The sequence below is a fragment of the Typha angustifolia genome, chromosome 15 (assembly GCF_048772165.1).
Source record: "Typha angustifolia cultivar Huaian chromosome 15, ASM4877216v1, whole genome shotgun sequence".
Classification (NCBI taxonomy): Eukaryota; Viridiplantae; Streptophyta; class Magnoliopsida; order Poales; family Typhaceae; genus Typha; species Typha angustifolia.
The window spans coordinates 10,402,996-10,424,738 of NC_133253.1; the positions used below are offsets into that span (position 1 = coordinate 10,402,996).

General features: G+C 36.0%; 1 pseudogene; it reads left to right on the top strand.

The window, feature by feature from the left end:
* Positions 1-917: 917 nt before the first annotated feature.
* On the top strand, positions 918-20,654 carry LOC140779062 (peroxidase 45-like; annotated as a pseudogene).
* Positions 20,655-21,743: the final 1,089 nt, after the last annotated feature.

The following is a 21,743-nucleotide window of genomic DNA, read 5'->3' on the forward strand; positions in this document are numbered from 1 at the left end:
TGATATCATAGCATGGTCATGGACAGCATGCATCATATCTGAGAGAGACTTATAATGATGGTATGATATGGAGATTTATTTATACATTATCGAGAATTATATACTTTACACCGGCGGTCTATAGTAAATGTTGGTAAAACTTATTATTAGTGGCATATATTTAATGGCCGGAATAGTAAATACTACTGGTCACATTTCTTGAAGTGCATTATCTCCATAATTAAAAGCTCTTCAGAGCTCTATATAAGCAAAGCCATAAAGACGTTATAAAGGACTTGCAGCACTACTACTAATTTAAATAAGGCTCTAGTGATATTTAAGAATTTAGGGTATATTTTTTGTAATACACTTAAGGTATATTTAAGAATTTTTTGTAATATCACTCTTCTCACTCTAATCTCATCCTATTTTATACCTTAATGCACATTAAAGCTGCAAGATCGAGCTCCCTACTATGTCGTAAACCACGATGGATTTTTGATACGATCTTTATCTGCAGTTTCTTATATATCTTATCAGGCACTAATCGTAAAAACAACCTAATCCGTACATTGTTTCTACATCTAAGACCCTATCAAATTGTTCATACCATGGAATTAATTCGTTGACAAAAGCCCGACCGACCACAGATTCCAATCGTGATGAGTTAAGTTTTTACTTGGCGTTTCGATAGAGATCATGTTCATGGCAACTAGTCTGTCTCGTACTCTGACCATCAATTCTCAACAAGTTTAAAAAATTAATATTGGCATTAATGGAGCACATGCGGATGATTATCTCCATAAGTAAAAGCTCTTGACAGCTCTATATAACCACCGCTCAGTTTGGTACATCGACCACAGCTAACTAAAGCAGTTAGAAGAGCAAAGCTAGGCATAGCATCAAGAAAAGCAGCTAACTACCTGTCTAGCTTATATATGGAGAACTTCCATGTCCTTCTTCTGTCCTTCTTTCTTCTTTCATTATCTCACCACCCACAGCTACTGCACAGCTGAGGCCGAACTACTACGCCAACATCTGTCCCAATGTAGAGTCCAATGTGCGTGGGGTCGTCATCGAGAAGATGCAGCAGACTCCGATAGCTGCACCGGCCGCCCTTAGACTCATATTCCATGATTGCTTGGTTAGGGTACGTGCGGTTAATTTCGCTTAAAATTATATATCCTTATTTTTTTTAAAAAATTATCAGGCTTTAATTTAATTTTACCATGCTAGCTAGCTGATAATATATATATACATATAAGATGACAATTACGTACATGGCAGGGCTGCGACGCATCGATGATGATTATCTCACCAAATGGCAATGACGAGTGGCGAAGCCCTGAAGATATGACACTGAAGCCAGATGGGTTTAATGTAATTTTGAGCTAAGGCAGCTTTTGACAGTAATCCCCGGTGCACGAACAAGATGTCTTGTGCTGACATAATTGCTATGGCAGGTAGAGATGCCATTGTCCAGGTAATAATAATAATAATAATAATATATAAATATATATATATATACAAATTAATAAATAGTACGTACTAGTTAAGATTTTTTTATTTTTTTTCTTTGTCTCCGATCAACCACCAACCATCCTAACCTCATGCAGAGCGAAGGACCATCCTACCAGGTGGAGCTTGGAAGGTATGATGGCAGGATATCCACAAGATCCAGCGTCCACCTGCCACTTCTGACCGCAAACTTGGATGAGCTTAATGCCATGTTTGGTGTCGTAGGGCTATCCCAAATTGACATGATTGCTCTATTCGGTAAATTAGTTAATTCATGATCATATGAATCAAGATAATTTAATTTTTCAATTATATTGTATTTTAGGAGAATTAAGATTCAAGTATACATCGTTATAATGGAAATTTAATTAGATTTTACATTGATTAACAAGAACTCTAATATAGTGATGCATGCATGTACCATCCGGGGCTCATACCATCGCTGTTGTCGGTTGTCCTAGTTTTATTAATTGGCTCTACAATTACGCACCTAACAGACCATCAGACCATCCCTCAACCCTGGATTTCTCTTCCAACTCAACGAACATGCCTGAGATTTTTCAACCCTGTTGCATTCGCCTTTTGGGATCAAAGTACTCCGTCTAGGTTTGACAATGCTTACTTCCAAAATGTCCAACGAGGTATGGGGTTGCTTGGCTCTAATCAAGTCTTGTATATTGATCCCCAATCTTGCAACACTGTCAACTTGTTCGTCGCAAACCAGCAAGTGTTCTTCAACGCATCAGTGACCGCCATGGCTAAGCTTGGGAAGATTGGGGTGAAGACTGCAGCTAACAAAGAGATCCGACAAGATTGTAGATTTCCAAACTAGATTAGAAAGGTAGATATAGAAGCAAATTAAATAATAAGCAAGTGTTTTCGGCTTGCACCTCATTCGTCATTTCTTAATTCTTTTCCCTATTTGTTCTTCATGTGTTGTTTTTGAATAAGCAATTTGAACTTCTTTAGTAATATATAAATCTATTCTCATTTTAGTTTGTTCATTTGTTAGCTTATAAAAATCTTATTTTAATTGCTTAACCACTGATCACATATGATCAACTGATCAAGTGATCTTTGATACGATCTCCCCTTTTGACTAAGGTTCGATCTCTTCTAATTCTCAAATCTGGATTAGATCTGACACGGAACTTTATATATAGATCTTGAAAGATGTCGCTATCGGATCGACGTGAAATTTAGATATGTTGTAGCCTCAGAAAAGAGCTTTCCAGAAAATTATGTTTCAGGCGAATCGGATGTGGGGATCTCGAGATATCATCCGATTAGTGGACGAACATCAAGGAGTCTAATCAGGATCCGTGGATGGAGGCATGAAATCCTAGATGATGGTGGTTGGTGGTGGACCAGCATTAATGGGGTGGGTTAGGGCAAGTGTTGGATAGATTGAAAGAAGGGGGAGGAGAGGGTCACCCATAAGGGATTAGGGTGATTGGTCGGTCGAGGGAGGTTAGAAGCGGCATCGCCGGCGATCGAAAGAACGAGAGCGAAGAAGATGAAGGAAAGGGCAAAAACTCAATTTATCAATAATTATTCCATGGTGCCATCCACATCCTTTAAAGGTTAACCAAACAATTCAAAAAATAACCCTAAACAATACATTTTCGCCGACCGCGTTCGAACTCACCTATTTCTTCCTTCTCTGGATTTGCGAACGTGATGCAAGCGTTCACAGGGCGTTCGAACGAACAATTCACTCTCTGGATATACGAACGTAATGCAGGTGTTCACAACCGCATTTGAATGCACTCTACCCGTGTTCGAACGCGACATACAGAAAACTTATTTTTTTAGGAATTAAACATTAAAACAAGAAACAAAAACACCCCTAAAGTGTATCCATGTTCGAGACTATATCGGTGAAGTCCGAATCGTATCAATCTTGCTCTCTTTCTTTATACAGGGGAATAATTCTATGTAGATCTCTTACTATTGCCTATTTTTGTATATAGTCTCGGGTCTTTTTTTTAGTACACATAGATTCCTAAACTATTAAAAATTATTTTACCTCTGCCTAGTGTGTTTAATGGATAATATGGAAAGCATATTCTTGTGAGATTACTGGATGTCATTAAATCTCATGGTTTGACTATTTGGATTGATTTTAGTGACTTTACAGTTTGGCCCCTACGATTAGATTTTATCAATCTATCATATTCTTGATGGTTCCTTTGGTCAGATTTGATTGCTTTATTCTTTTGACTTCATCAGATTTCATGTGGTTGATGGAGTTAGTCATTTTGAGGGGGTTTATGCTTTGATAGGATTTTACTCTTACATTGTTTGACTGTCGAATTTTATTTGTATACTGTAATTGAGACACACTTTGCTGATACATTGCATGACTTTGAAGAATTTCAGTGCATTTTGTTCATGATGGATTTTATTCTTATCCTGAGACCTTGACATTCTTTTGATGTGAATGATTAACTTTTGGATTAGTTCACCTAGTAAGAGTTTGTTCATTGATATTTTTGGACCCTAGTTTTGATCTGTACATAGACTTTGGAATCAGTGGTTTCTAGGCTGATTTAACTTCTACTGTTGATATTATGATCTATGTAAATTAATTTGTGCATGGTTGGATCTTTGATTTGTACGAAATCCGGAATGATCCCTACATAAGAAAATTATGAAATTTTGGTGGAAGATAGCCTCATGAGTTAGGGTTCTTTTGTCTCTGGTTTCAATGGATCTAGAGTTTTAGATAAGAAGTTATTGTTAAAAGGGCGAGAGAAGGTCATGACATGGCTGAAATGGATTATCTAATGTTGCTTGTGGTCGTCAAAGGGTAGCAGACGACCAAGGTGATGGTGGACGACACTAAGGTGGCTTTTGGAGGAAGATAGTGGATAGAGTTTGAAAGCTTGGAGGAATCTAGGGTTAAGATCTACTCTTATAAAAATAAAAACAATTCAACGACTACGGTAAAATGATAAATGCATGATAATAAATAAATAAACTCAATACCATTCCACACATAATAATAATAATCTCATATCACTCCTATTTATAGGAGTATAATCATAGTAGATCGGTACGGTCATATGGATCGTAAGCCATGGGGCTAGCTCTCGTCGTGCTCGAGCTGCATGTGAGTTTGGCTTAGGACCACTACGTTATTCCATTAGTTATCCTCAAGCTCGTATTCAGGCTCACAATCATGCTCATGAGTCTAACACTAATTTGCACAAGGTGGTAAGTGATAAGTTACGGAACGATCCCTTCAAGTTCTGGATTGATTATAGGAAGCAGTCCACGCAATCGAGAAAAAATATTCATCAAATTATTCTCCCTTAGTCAGAAAATTATGAAACCAAAGTTGATCGATCCATAACTTTCTGATCTATGTTTTTTGTATTTACGCTCTTTACAGATTTTAACTACAACTGGGACAAAAATACGATAAAGTGGGGATGATGGTGGTGGTGATGGGTGGATTGAATGTTAGGGTTATAGATGATAATGGAGATAAGGGTGGATAGTTGATAAAGTTTAAGGGATAAAGACAAAGGGGAAAACGTGGTCGAGATCCCAAGGAGGAGGGAGAACTCGATAGACGAGGGAGATTAGAAGATAGATAAGACGTAGAGGTGGCTAGTTAGTGAAAAGGGAGGAGGGAGATTAGGGTACAGAGACTAGAGAGATGATAGAGGAAGATAAAAATTAATATTCATTAAGCATAACGGTTTTGGCTACCATCCACATCTTTATAGAAGCTAACCAACAAGCCAAAATAACAATTATTAACCCTAAATGAACTCTCATCGATTGTGTTCGAACGCACAAAAGACGTTTTTTGTGGATGCGAACTGATGCAGGCATTCACACACGGGTGTTCGAACGCGCCCGTCCGCGTTTGAATACACTTTTCGCATTCTCTATTTTCTGCGAACTAATGTAGGCGTTTGCAAACGCGTTTGAACACACCCCTTTTTTGCGTTCGAACGCGACCTACAGAAAATTTATTTCAATAAAAATAAATAACTAATACAATAAAAAAAGACTCTAGTAAGGTGTATCAATCAGACCTTGTGGTCGATGCAGTCATGTGGGTCGTAAGCCACAGGTCTGGCTCACGACGTGATCGGGCTGCGTGTGGATCTAGCTCAAGCCCATTAGGTCATTTCACCAATCATTCGCAAGCTCATACTCAGGCCAATGGTCATTCTCATGGGTCTAATACTAATCTGCATAAGGTGGTCAAACAGATTTGTGAAAATTCTGAAAACATGTAAGGGTGCTGCCATAGCTTGCATGGGGCCAGTTGGGTTCGATCATGGGCCACCGAAAATTGACGTCCAGCATGTCCCCGAAGATCACTAACTACTACGACAACCATCATTGACCAGCAGTTAGCTCGAGAAAGCTAGGCTTGGTCGTCCATGGTCGTGGAAGCGTTGGACATACGACCACTAGCCACGAGTTGGCTATAGCATTAATGGCCATTGATGGCGGTCTTTCAATTGCCGGCACAAATGGCAACCATGGTACGAGTGCGAGTTGTTCAAAGAATGTGCTGATGGTGGTGACTTGGATCGAGGGGATTTGGATCACCACTGATGGCTAACTAGAGTTTTGGCCATTGTTTTCCATTGCAGCTAAGGAAGATGGCCCAAGAATCACCACTTTGGACTGCTCTGACATAGCTACGACGGCAGCCTAGGTCTATAGTGCGAGGGAGTGGGGGTTCTATTCCACGGTCAGAGGAGCGGTTTTGGCTTTGGGCTGGGTCTCCTCTCCACCTCCCTCATGATTTGAAGATAGTGAGTTTGTTGACGACAAATCTATTTTGGCTGACGGCGCTGATGACATCATATTTTAATTGATATACTTCCATCGGATATGTAGTATAGTATTCTAAAGTGAGAGGTACCATATTTAGAGTTTGCATGTCAAATGAATAGTATAAACCATAGTATGCATGCATGTTAAGTCTAAATTTCAAGTTTTAATTTTCTCTATTTAGATGATTGAATATGCCTCATTATGATTAGTCTAGATTGACCAATAGCATAAGTACATTTTTTATTAGCAAAACATATTAATAATTATATTGAAATGGGCTACCACAGAGGAAAAGTGTTGAAGTCATCTTGACATAAGCATCCAAGAAAAGTCCTCATTGTCTCTTCATAATGTGAAGATTTAACGAAAAAGCAACCTCACCTTTAACTGTGAAAGCCACTATCTGCTTATCATATTTACCTACTCATTTGCCAAAGCTTGGTTGGACTTCCATAGTTGATTATGTGTCAGTTAATGTGAAAATTTAGAGCATAGATGGATTATCATTTGAAAATTTTCACTTATGGTCTTGCATTTGGTGAGTATGGATATTTTGTGCCACTTGTCGATTTTGACGTCTCTGATCTGAGTATAATATGTGTCTATTTGAGTTAGGCATCTACGATCAAATTTAAACATTGCAAGTGACTCAAGTATTTTTAAAAATGAGAAAAATCAAAATTGGAGGTTATTTAATGTGACAGACACCTTGATTTCTATAATCTACGGTTGTTTTGTACTCTGATTTGAAGGATTTTATTTTCTGGAATTTTTTTATATTGAAAGATTTTTGAATCATTGGTTTTTGATCATTATTGCAGAGTTTTCTAAAAACAAATTAGCTTTTGTTGCTCAGTGCTCACCTTGTCTTAGCCGGTGTGCACCCACCCAAGTCATCAGTTTGCACTAGGTGCGCACTTACCTCACGAGGGTGCGCATCAACTGATAAAATTGGTTGTTTTAAACTAACTAGAGAACCTTAGCTTTTCATCCTTTTCTTAAAATTATGCACCTTCAGATCTCCGTTTACTCCTCTACAAGTTTTTGCTTGGATCTTCACGAATTTATAATATTTTTCATCTTAAAATCCTATATTTTGTTTCAGTTTGTGTCGTTCTTCAAATTTAGGGGTTTTAAGATTTGGGGTTGCTCTCGGGGATTTTCTCTTATTAAATCGTGTCTAGTCCAAGAGGACGTATGCAAAGGAAGAAATTAACCACCTGCCCCTAAGAACTTTTTGTCTGAGTATCATTCAGTATACAAGCACTGAAAGCTTTTAAGTGAAATGAAAGTTGTTTTACATAGCGCCAGGGAGTTTGATTTGATTAATTTGTTCCAGGACAGAGGATGGAAAGAAATTTGAAGCCCTTGTATGTTGCATTCGTGGAGATTGTACAAGAATTTTATGCGAATGCCATTATTAGAAAGGACGAGATTGTCTCATATGTTCGCGGGATAGATTTGTTGATTTTAACACCGATATTAATTTGTCAGTATATTGCATCTATTAGGCTATCAGAGCCAGAGTACCCATATGCACCTTCCCCTATTATGGATTTTGAGATAGTACATGGAGTCATATGCAAGGATTCGTCAATATTGACAGTGCACTAGACTATGGTTCTTTAGGGCGATCTAAGAGCTCACTATCGCATGTTAAACTTGATCATGTTTTACAATGTCCTACTGAAGACGAAGATGAGTGTGTTAGACTACGAGCAGGCATAAATTTTACGTGCCATTTGCTCACGACTAAGATCGACATGGCTCAGTAAATGTTCTCCTTATCTTTCTTTAGCACTCTCAGTCAAGTCTTTTGTGGGCAGTCTGTCATTTGGAGCTTTCATCTCTAAGGCCTGCATCATGCATGGAGTTGTGGTTGATAGGTTAGGGGAAAAAATAGTACAAATTTGTGACTCCACTTCCATTAGGAAGAGTCTAACTTAACTTCAAAGAAGGATGAGACAGAGTCGCATATGTGAAAGAAGAAGATAATGAGCCTATTGCTAAAGCTTTAGAATCTACTTCGTGTGATCAAGCTCGACGTTGTCGAGATACGGTATAGATTCAACAGTTACATTAGCAACATAACTAGATAGATAGAAAGATATTTAAAATGTTTACTTACATCCAGTAGCACTTCCCAACTCCATCCTAGATTAAGAGTTTTGTTCATGAAATTTAGTGTTTAAGTTTGAGGGGGAGTGTTATGTCTGCCAAGTATATTTGCTTATCTTACTTGTTACGTGCATATTTACATATTCATTGTTTTTACTCACTTATTGATATATGTTATGCGATTATGATATGTATTGACATTTACTTGAGTGATTTATTCCCTAACTATTGCATGTTTGTGTTTACTTTTATCCTTATCATTTGTGACGAAAAGGGGAGAGTCATTGATGTTTAAAGGGAGAAATTGTATTGCATTGAATTGAGTGAGAATATTATATATTACTTACATCAGCTCTTAAATGCTTAAATTGAACATAATGACTTCCGAAAATCAATTTAAAAAATTGATTGTTATTATTTTATCTCAAGCTACTAAAGAAACCTCCTTGAGATCGAAAAAAGGCAAAATTATGGACGGACTGGACTACACCAAAAACATTTCTTCAAATATACTGTCTACATCAAAAAAGAGAGGTGATACTAATTCTACCTGTATGTTTGTGCGATATTTGCATAATGGCATGCCTCTACTTAATGGGATATTTCATTTCTAAACCTACTTTTTTAGAATTTGGATTTTGTCTATTCTACATGAGATATTCAAATGGAAAGATCGTGTTTAGGCAACTGACCACTAACTAAGGGCAAAATAGGGCCTTTGTTTGATGCGGGCACTTTTTCATTTTGAGATGGAAAATCATGATCCCAGTCTTAAGCGTCAAGATAGTAGGGCGGTGTGAATGTTTGCCATTGCCAATCAAGCCTTTCAAGCTTTATTACGAATGACCTTTGCACATTGCACGATGGAGTGCCTTCGCCCGTTGAAGATAGACGAAACATTTATTTCATCAAACTGCACCTTTAAATAGGTTGAAAGGGAAGAAGAAACTCAAATTTTTTATTTTTATTTTAGCCCTGCTAACTTCACTCTTGTGATGATTCAATTACTTACGCTAGCTACTAGTTTAGCTGCTATGATTCTTACTACAGGGCAAATGATTTCATAGTTAGCATCCTTCTATTTTGAAGCATCATATACTCATTTTCCTTTTTACTTTGTCCTGCCTGTATATTAACTATATATTATATGTTGTATTACCCTCGCTTTATAGTTTATATATCCTTCAAGAGCACTTATTCCCCATCAATAGCAATAATGTTGTAGCTAAGAGCCTATTTATGTATAGCCTGCTCGGATTAAGGAAAATTCAATGCTGTGCTTGATAAACTTTCGATGCCCTCTTGATGTTCTTCATGCTGAATAGCCAATCCAACCCATTAAAGAATATTTAACCCTTATGGAGGATTCTCCTTTCTCTACTGGGATTGACTCGCGTAAAAGGAGTCCCATTCCTTTGGCAAAGGCCCTAACTCCAACTTTGAGTAACCCTTTGTCTCATTGATCCAAGTCATCAAGGGAAGAAAGTGACGATCTATACAAAAGAGAGGCATACTAGAAGGGGATCCGTACTGAGAGCAATTATTCTGCAGTGTATAGGGGATGTGTATGATGGTAAAAATAAATATTCTCATGTGAAAATTTGAACCATTTGGTGAAGAAAAGTGATCTCACAATACTAGTTTGAGACGGTATCATTGAGTGATCCCATCTAGTCATGGACTAGGGAGAAGTTTTCTAAAAAGTGTTTTAATCCCTACCTATGGATTTTGGCAGATTTTCATTATTTTATCATTTTGCTCCTTACGGTGGATTTCATGTGAGATTGACAAAGGATGTTATTTTGATCAGAAAAGATAAGTTTCCATAAAAAGGGAAACACATTAAAATAAAGAAACTAATCTAAAGAATAATAAATCTTGACTCTATCATATGACAATAAAAATCCATCAAGTAAAAAAAGAAATCAAATCAAATCTTTGAAATCTACAAAAATCCAAATAAGGGATAATAAAATATGCCCAAAAAACTATAGCTAGAGATAAATACTTTTCTAGAAAGCTCCTCGTATCACTCAAGTATACCACCTCAAAGGGGTGAGGTGAGATTCCTCTTTCTTACTCAAATGGTTCAACTTTGGATCTATAGATGTACTCTCATGGGAAGCCCTCCTAGTCTTAGCATTATTCTTTCTTTTTTGAAACACCTGAGGAGTAGTGAGTATCTTATCATAAAAATTATATATGTAATACAAATCAAAATATGTCACATGTGCTAGTGTGATTGCTAGTGTCATATTTAACATCGCAAGTAGGAACAAAAGATTTTCAACAAATATCTTTCCTACTCATAATATGCATATCATCATGGTCATGCATAGGTCTCACAAATACCGGAGTGGAGTAAACATAACCTTGATTTCTCAAAGTAGATAGTACATTAGAGGTGGTGTTTCTCACATGGCCTAGCCTTTCCTTATTGTTATTTTTTAATTGCACTCGAAGAAGTTGAGTCAATTTGTCGAGCTATGTATCCTAAAATTTTTGAACAAACAAATTTGTCTTTGAAATTTTTGAAGAAATGAATTAGTCTTTGAATTTTAGTTCAAGTAGTCCCTCTTTTAAACTAGCTTGCTCATGAACATTCACTTCTAGAAAATGATTTTTGTCCAAAAGAGAGGAATTTTTAGATTTGAAAGATTGAGATTAAGAGATAGAATTTTTTAGATTTTCATCCAAAGTCTTCTTCTTTTCTTATGTCGTCTCAAGCACCCCATTAAGATTACACTTTAGTTCATGAAGTACATTCATTCATTGGCCACACTAAGTTTTTCCATCATCTCTACATTTGATTTCCCCAATTTATATGACTCACAAAAGAGCATATCATAAGTCGTCTGAATATCAGTGCCCATGCAGATGTCCTTGTCATCATCCTTATGCTTATCTAAAATAATCTCACAAGATATATCAGTGGATAATAAATTTTCTGATTGGGCTCAAGTTCTTTATCAAAAATTTCAAAATCCATGTCACTTTCATTGCCTTTCCGATCGACTTTTAATTTGAACTTTTTCTTGATACGTCTATATTATTAACACTTGTAGTATTGAATCTTCTTATTAAATTTAGCAGTCTAAATCAAAGTAGGAGAAGGAATTAGTTCACCTGATAATTTTGTTACATTTTGTAATTGGCAAATTAGTGATTAAACAAAGTTACTCATATTGTACTCTCTAGTTTTTATTATATGAGTTGTGGCATAATGTCTTATGAAGTTTGGAAGACAAATGAAGCTAGTGCAGCAAAGATTGAAGTTCATTTGAAGGTTGTTCGAAGCTTGTTTAATGCTTGTTTGAAGCTTGTTTAAAGTTTGTTCGAAGCTTGTTCGAACAACTTCGAACGAAATTTGCCCGGGAGCTCCAGAAGATAAAGCTGAGTATTTTGTTCGAAGTTTGTTCGAACAAAACTTCGAACAAGATTTTCTCGAGAGCTCCAAAAAACTAATGTTGAGTAGTTTGTTCGAAGTTATTCGAACAAATTTCAATTGTTCAAACAAACTTTGAATAAGATTTGCCTAAGAGCTTTATAAGTCATTCAAAGCAACTTTCAATGGGTTTGTTCAAACATGTTCGAACAAGTCGAAAAATGTTCACCTTTTCAGTCTATCATAAGGTTTGAGAAGCTTACCTTTTGGGGGTTATAAAAAAGAAAGTCTTGAAGAAAAGAGTACAACTCCTAGAGGCCAAAAAATATCCTTGAAAATTATTCAAAGAGAGAGCTGGGGATATTAATGTTTCATCTTATTAGAGTTCCACTATATTGAATATTCAATTCGATATTGTCTCAAGGGTTATAAAGGCAAACCTACAACCTTAAGGGTCATCAAGGTTGGGTACCCAGCACAAAAAATAGTGTATTGAGGGGGAGTCAAGCAAAGCATCATCAAAATAATTATGGAAAATAACAATTGAGTTGTAAGTGTTTTGTAACTATTATTTTATAGTGCTTGGTTAGATCTCATAGAAGAGATCCGTAGTTTTTTAACTTTGGTTGATAAGGGTTTTTTCCACGTTAAATTTGTTGTGTTTGATTGTGTATTGTGTTTCGTATTTTAATTGTCTGTTATCATTCTAACTGAAATAGATCTATTTAGAGATAGTTACAAATTTTTAATTGGTATTAGAGCAGGTCACCCTAGGATTAATCACTTTCATTTTGATTAAAAAAGGTGAGATCTTATCTTTGTGCTATTTTGCTTAGATTAGACTTATTATTTGTGAACTCTAGTTGTATGGCACACAAGGTGTTTGTGTTTATTCCTTATAGAATGTTTTGATTAAACTTGTTGATTGTGAACTCTAGTTGTGTTGTATACAAGATGTTTGTGTTTATTCCCTATAGAGTTCTTTATCATTATTTTTTTTGCTTTGAAGTGATCCCATTCTCTTTCATTTGTTAGAAGATGGAACTTTCTAAAGAAAGACTATCTACTATTAGACCTCTTTTACTTGATGGATCAAACTATCCATACTGGAAAGCAAGGATGCGAGTGTTTTTAAAATCAATTGATGAACGTGCTTGCCTTTCTATTTTTCATGGTTTTAAATATCCTACTATTCTTGATAAAAATGAAAATGTTATTGAAAAACCTATTGCTTAGTGGGATAAGGTAGATTATGAAAATTTTGGATGGAACAGCAAGGCAATTAATGCCATATTTAATAAAGTCACTTGCGACGAGTTTCATTGGATATGCACTTGTGAGGTAGCAAAGGATGCATGGGATATTCTTGAGACTACCAATGAGGGGACTATCATTGTTAAACTGTCAAAGCTTCAAATGCTAACTACTAGATTTGAGACCCTCCATATGGAGGAGAATAAATTTTTTGATGAATTTTATGCCAAGTTATTTGATATTGTTAATTCTAGTTTTAATCTTGGTGAGAAAATACCCGAGCACAAAATTCTTAGAAAAATCTTTAGGTCTCTTCTTGAGCAATTGTAAGTTAAATTGACAGTTATAGAAGAGAGCAAAGATGTTGACTCTCTTAGAGTTGAACAACTTGTAGGTAACCTTCAAACCTATGAGGCCACCCTCCGACCCCTCAAAAAGGGTAAAGGAATTGCTTTGTCATCCATCAAAATGGATGATGATGAGTCCGATGAGGATGAAGATATTGACCTTGAGATGATTAAACTCATGAAAAAGGTGTCACGAGTAAAATGCTTAAGGCTAAAATCCTAGAGAATAACATAAATTCTAGTGTATCCTCCGCTATCCCTATCATTAATGGGTCAAAAGCCTATAAACACAAATTAAGGGAGAGGTGTTCAATGTTATGAATGTCAGGGTTATGGTCATATTGCTAAAGAGTGTGCAAATCGTAGGAAAGATAATAAAGTTTTGCAAGCTACATGGGAAGATACTGATAAATCTAAGGATGATGATCCTAAATCCAATATAGGGAAGTCTATTGCTTTTACTACTTTGTTTTTATCTACTAATAGTTCTTGTGAGATATCTAGTGTAAATGAGCAAAAGGAAAATGATTCTGATGATAATGGAGAGATGGATGTTCAAATCACTTACGATGAATTATCCAGAGAATCCTACAAGCTTAAGAAAGCTAATATAAAGCTTGTTGGAAAACTTACATTATCGATAGATGGAGAAATCAAGATAGCGAAGCAGTATAGAGACATGATGAATAACTCGAAGGAGGAGAAAAATAAACTTCAAGAGCAACTAAATAACTCTCTCTCTCTCTCTCTCTCTCACTTTAACTTCTAAAAATTCTTTGCTACTTGATAAAATTAAGTTTTTAGAAGTTAATCTATATGAGCAAGTTACCTTGCGAGAAAATTTAGTTGAAAAAACTAATTTTCTTGAGTCTGAATTACAAAAAGCTAAGAATACATTTAATAAATTTGATGCAGGTTCAAGAAGCTTGAGCCATGGAGCTCAAAAGAAAAGGATGAAGAAGCAAGGGCTTGGATACAAAGGCGAAATGTCGATTTCATCATCTACAAGAAAGCTTTGTAACATATCTCTATCTTCGTACTTTGTAAAATCCATTTGCGATATGCATATTCCTTACAAGAATGATGTTATAATTGCTAAGTATGATTGTGCAGACACATGATATATCTAGAAATGATCATGAAGTTAAATCTTTTGTTCCTATTTGTCATTGGTGTGGCACTAAGGGTCACATTAAATCTCATTATTATTTGAGTCATAGCAAGCCCTTGAATCACACTAATCACAATGGTCCTAGATACAATAACTTGCATTTTCACAATAGATTTGGTGCTTTGAATGAGAATTGTGATTGTCTAGATTGTTTGTATGTCTCCACATTTAGGACTTTGTATAAATAATATAAAAATGATATGAAAGCTAAAATAAGAAAATTTTGGGTGAGGAAAAGTGATCTCATAACACCTCTTTGGGATGGTGTTTTTAAGTGATCCACTCTTGGATTACTTTGATGAGGGGGCATTTCTTGTTTGATATATTTAGCCTAGTCATGACTTGTACATACTCTATCTTTACATTTTTTTTTCTCTTTATTTAATTGCAAGTTCTTCCGGTCACTGAAATTTGATTGTGACATATTTTTTGATTGGATTTGTTGAATTTTACTATTTGATATTTTATCCATATTTTGTTGATTTTAGTATGTCTCTTTTCAATTGTGTTTCTTTTTCAATTATGGTCTTTCTTTTTCAATTATGGTCTTTCTTTTTCCTTTTGGTTGCACCATAAGAAAAATGAAAAAGAAAATTAAAAAAATATTTTAAATGTATTTTGTGATCTTTTGATTGGTAGAGACTATAATTTGCATAATAGAATCACCTCTCATATTTTCATTCTTGATCTTAGTGAACCTTTCGAGAACATTTATATTATTCTTAGGATGAGATAATTCAATCTTTGGCATTGCATATTGATATGAGTGTACACTAGTTTGAGTAACCATTTACTAGATTTTTTTTTTGTGTGTCTTTGATCCTTTATGTCTAATAGGTTGTATTGGTTTCTTTGATCATGCTAGTTGACCAATAATCTAGTTACACTCTTTTTAGTTTCTATTTTAAAAGATCAATGGAAAAGGCTACCTGTGTAGTTAATGTGAAAGCCACCTCGACATAAGTTTACAAGAAAAATCTTGTCTCATTCGAATCACAAAAAGTGAAAATGCCTTATTATTGAAAAAAATGTCAAATGAAAAGGATTCAAGGTTAGGGCTACCTTACCTCATGAGTGTAAAAGCCACTATTGCATGAGTGATGCATTGTGTTATAGGCTGGTTTGACTATTAGTCTTTTATTTTTAGATTTTCTTTGTGACTTTCATGTACATATTTAGATCTTACTTGAAATAAGCTCTAGTAATTGCAACTTAGGCTATGTACATGATTTTTTATTTTGCTAAATTGTTGATTGAGATCCCTCACTTTTGTTTAATATGTTGATCCCTGAGTAGTTATTATCTTTGATCAAAATAAAAATAAAATATTAGGAGTCTCTTTATGTATCTTATATATGTCTCATACCAATATAGTCCAAATATTGACGTATTTTTCATATTTAACTGACTAACTGAAAAATTACTTTTTATTTGAAGTATTGTGCTATTATTATCTTGGATCTTTTGTGTGTGGAAGTTGTTTGAGAGGGAGAATTAGTTTGAGGGGGAGAAATAAATTTGATATTTTTTTATTATATCTTTGGGATTTTGGTGGTTCTCGAATTTATGATAGTTTGCAGATCATTTGTCTCATGTCTTCAACGACTTGGTTTGAGAATTTATTATGTTGCTTGATATTTCAAGTATATTTTACATTAACATTTTTGTGCAATGGTTTGTCAATTTGTAACAAAAGGGGGAGAGCTATTTAGTTGTGTGCTTTATGATATTCTATATTGCTTCTGATAGTGTGATATCTATGCTTTACTTTCTTTGAATATAATCAAATAGAGAGCTATTTAGTTGTGCACTTCATGATATTCTATATTGCTTCTTATAGTGTGATATCTATACTCAACTTTCTTTGTATACGTTAGACATATTCATAGATTATTGATACATTATATATGTTTGACTATATTCAATTGCATGTTTTGACATAAGTATGCTTAACAGCATTATTACTATCACATTATTATTATCACATATTCCATATTTATGTGCACATGGTTTATAATGTTATGTTTCAGATTCTATAGATCTTTCGAAAGAATGTCATTATACTCAGCTCTATTAGGAAGTTGTATTATTAGAAAAACTTATATTTAGACAACTTTGTTTTTGTCACGAAATTGCCAAAGGGAGAGTTTATTAGATTTTGTAATTGGTAAATTGGTGATTAAACAAAGTTACTCATATTGTACTCTTTAGTTTTTACTGTCTTGTGGCATAATATCTTATGAAGTTTGGAAGATAAATGGAGCTGGTGCAACAAAGATTGAAGTTCGTTTGAAGGTTGTTTGAAGCTTGTTCAAACAATTTCGAATGAATCTTACCCAAAAGCTTTAAAAGATAAAGCTGAATATTTTGTTCAAAGTTTGTTCGAACAAACTTCAAACAAGATTTTTCCGAGAGCTCCAAAAAATAGTGCTGAGTTGTTTGTTCGAACGAACTTCGATTGTTTGAAGTTTGTTCAAAATTGTTCGAATAAGACATTCCTAATGCTAAGTTGTTCAAAAAAATTCGATTGTTTGAAGTTGTCCAAAAAAATTTGATTGTTCGAAGTTGTTCGAACAAACTTTGAACAAGATTTGCCCAAGAGCTTTATAAGTCATTCAAAGCAGCTTTCAATTGGTTTGTTCGAACATATTCGAACATGTTGGGAAATGTTCACCTTTTCAGTCCAGATTAGGATTTGAGAAGCTTACTTTTTGGGGGCTATTAAAAGAAAAGTCTTGAAGAAAAAGGTACAACTCCTAGAGACCAAAAAATCTTCTTGGAGATCATTCAAAGGGAGAGTTGGGAATATTAATATTTCATCTTGTTAGAGTTCCACTATATTGAAGATTCAATTCGACATTAACTCAAGGGTTATAGAGGCAAGCCTACAACCTTAAGGGTCATCAAGGTTGGGTACCAAGCACGGAAAATAGTTTATCGAGGAGGAATCAAGCAAAGTATCGTCAAGAAGATTGTAGGAAATAACAATCGGGTTGTAAGTGTTTTGTAATCGTTATTTTATAGTGATTGGTTTGATCTCATAGAAGAGATCCATGATTTTTTACCCTTGGTTGATAAAGGGTTCTTTTATATTAAAATGGTTGTATTTGATTGTGCCTTGTTTTTCATATTTTAATTGTCTCTTATCATTCTAAGTGAAATAAATCTATTTAGAGATAGTTAAAACTTTTTAAATTTAATTTCTTTTTCAAAGTTTCTCCTTCTGAGTCCCCTATCATAAGTTCAAGATCAACATTGTTATCAAAATCATAATCTTCCTTTTCTAAAGATGATAAAGCAATATTTTTACCTTTTTAGGAAGATAAAATGAAGATACATAAGATTAAAATTTTCAATTCAAATCTTCGACTTTAATAGCATCAATATTTTTACTTTCCTCAATTGCAATTATGTTTGATTGAAATATTTTAGATAGTGACCAAAGGATCTTTCTAGTGATTCTACTTTCAAGGACCTTTTTGCCAAGATTGAAGCTAGTATTCATAATGTCATTTAGCTCAACGTAGATATCATCAAGGTCTCCGATTCTTCCATTTTGAGCATCTTAAAAAGAAATGGTTAATTTTTTAAACTTAGAAATTTTAACTGCATATGTACCTTCCTATGTAGCCTCCAATATGTTCCATGCTTCTTTTGCAATTTCACACTGTAACACCCCAAAAATATATATAAAAAAAAAATCTCTCTCTGTGACTGACGAGCACGTGCGTCAGCCTGCCACCCTGCCCCCTCCCTTTTCCTCTTCTTCTTCCCTTCCTTTGCCGTGCACGCCACCTTCCCCATCTCCCTCATCTCTTCTTTCCCTCACTGCAGCCTTCCCACCTCCAGCCTCTCACCTTCCCCTCCATTCGCTGCCTCTCTCTCTCTCTCTCTCTCATAGTTGCCGATAGCTGCCGGAGCCGCCGAGCTCGCCGACCATTCCCCCCTCCGGTAAGCTCTCCTCCCCTCCTTCCTTTCTCCCCTTTTCCTTCCCCTCCTCGGCCTCGTGCTATGCTGGACCCATGCCGCCACCGTCCCTGCGCTACGCCGTCGGCCTCGTGCCGCGCCGCCGCAGCCCCGCAGCCTCATGGGCGCTTCTCTTCGCCTCACTCTCCTTCCATCGGGAGTGGAAGGAGATGGGGTGGAGGGGTGGGGGTTTAACCCCCACCCATTTCCCCCTTAGTAGGTTGCAGTGGTCTGCAGCCCACTAATCTGTTGGGGTGGGCTGCAGGCTGCAGCCCATTAGCCCATTGTGGAGTGGGCTGCAGTTTGCAGCCCACTATTCCAACCTTGGTGGGCTGTGGCTGGGCCCCCAGCCCACCAAGGCCCTATTGCTTTGTGGGTTGGGTTTGGGCCTACCCATTGCCTCTAGCCTAGCCCATTTGGGGCCATTTGGACCCTATAACCCTATTTATCATTTTCCCCTGATTTGATTAGCCTGATCCTTAATTTTGGGATAACATAAGATTCCTAGGATACCCTTGACTCGTACCAAACATAAATGTGCTAATAAGATAATTAATTCTATTAGTTCGCTAATGGCTTACTTACGTGAATTAATAAGATTTACACCGCGTGAGGAGGATTTTGGGCTTCCGGAGGAGCCGACTAGCTAACGAGTTTTATCATACCGTGGAGACCCCTTAGGCGAGTAGAGTTATACAAATCTAGAATAACATAATTATAGTCATTATACCTGTCATGACACTGTAGGAATTGTCGGTATTAATACATGTAGTTGGTACTCCCTGTTATATCTTTTGCATATGTAGTTATTTATAACCTGTTCATCATAGTATTATGAGAATGTTAATGTAATATCAACATTAGTATGATAATGCTTTACATGTGTCCCGTATGGTATACCATTGTATAGATGTATGATTGCTGTGAATATGGAATGTAATGATCATGATGACTATAACATGCTTTATACGCGTATAAACACTACACCACTTCTACCTATCATTAGTAGTCAAATTCTGACTAGGCAGTACCCCTACTCACTCAGCCCAAGGTTAAGGGTAGAGTGTATCATATATGTCTATACTATTAGCGGCCTACACCTGAGGTCGGGAAGCCTATGTGGCATTCAGGTAGTTATACTGCATAGTTAGGACTAGATTATGATGATAGAAGAACATGATTGTGAGGTAGGGATATAACTCTAGCGGTACCCGACGACGCAGGGTTAGGGCGTCTGTTGATGAGCCGAGGGCTCCCGATTCTCCCGCCGAGGACGGTGATGATTTAGAGAGAGTGAGATATGGGCTTACGATCGGGGTCCTGAGTTTGATGGCCACAGACAACCGGTCACATGTAGTGTCGCCATACACATGTAGGTGACATTACCTCTAGATGTGTATATATCCCCCCTCGATGTATGAGATGATGGATGATTGTTTCTTAAGAGTATTTACCCTGTGTGGTGAATAGCTCGGTGAGCGATGATAAGTATGATTATTGCTTTGGTAGACATGAGATAACTAAACTGCTATTTTATTGCTATGCATAACATGTAAAACTTATGATTGAGATGTGTACGAATAAGAGATTGTCTCAAGCTTTATATCTGTGTGAACTTATCATAATATGTTTAGGAACTAGCATGTTCCAGGATAGTGATTGGTAATCTTTATCAATTGCATTGACTTAGTAAATTGTGGTAAGTCATTTTAATAAGCATGTCGTTATCATTAGCAAATATAGGCATACATTGGATATACACATGTGATGTTATTATTCTAGATTGTATGGATCCTACTCGCTGGGCTGTAAGCTCACCCCTCGTGGCGGTATTATTTCAGAGCTAGGGGACGCAGGTGCGGGTTGCGAGGAGTAGCCGCTTTTTTCTTTTCAGTACGTATGTTAGTTGTATGAAGCCCCTGCGAAGGTGTGATGATGACGTTGTATTTTTTTTTTAGACTTTAGTATAGTATTTTGGATGTATATTTGGAAGGCTTGTTGTGGCCTGTGGAACTTGTATCTGGACTCCTTTAGTTGAGTTATTTATGGTGAAATTGTGCTGTTGTGTGCCTGGTGAAATCCTTGTACTGACAGGTCATGTGTTGCACCGCGTGGGAGGATTTACCCACGCGGTTTACACGTGTATTTGGAGGTTTGGGTGTTTCACACACAATGCATCGAGAGGAAAAAAATGGATTCGCCTAAACCGAATCAATATCTATCATATTGTTTGTAGAAAAAATAAGTACTTAAAGAGTTGAAGTCTGCGTGTCTTGATTGAAGTCCATCTCTATTAACTACTCTTAGAATAGATTGGCTTCACATCTAATTCATAATACATCGCAGCGAATTGCTCCTCAAACTCCTTGTGTCGGTATTGGTTGATAATGTACACTCGATTTAGCTCCTCGGATGCTCTTGAACAATCTCTTAGATATATGTAGAAGCTCTTCTCATAATAGATTGAGAATTTAACTCCATGAGAGGGAACTAGAGAACTCTTCTAAATATAAGTTAGAAATTCTTAGAGTTCTGACTTGAAGGATGTCTCAACCTCTAGCTCTTAGTCTTTCAAGTAGAAGTGAAGAACATCTAAAATTTCTACTAGGATAAGCCATAAAAGGAATTTCTAAAATTGTTTTAGATCATAACTTTCTTTAGCTGTCAGCCGCATTTCATCCATACACCCCTTCAGTATCTTCAAGTGATTCGCTCCAACCATTTAGACACCTTTAACCTTTTTTAAACATGCTTCTGAATTTTGAATCTTTAATCTTTCTTCTTTCTATTCTAACTTGATTTCTTTATATAATCTGATCTACAATAGGCTATGTGACTTGATCGTACATGTGAATCTAATTTATACAACTCAAAATAAATACTGTTTACTTCATGAATTCGCCATTACAAAAAATCACCCTTATAGTTCTCTAGTTTCTTTATAGTTTTATATATTTGGTTGATGAGAATTCCACAATTGTCCGATTACTTGAGCTACAACTAAGGATAATCCAATTGCATCAAAGAAAGCTAAAATATTCGTCAACATCAAACAACATACAAGCAGATAAGGATTTGAACAATCGTTCGGGTGCTTACTAAAGGGAGGCAATCTTTTTCACAAAAGTAGTTAATTAAACAATTCATATTTAAGAAGTTATTTACATACTTTGGCATTGGAGTGTCAGAAGGGGTT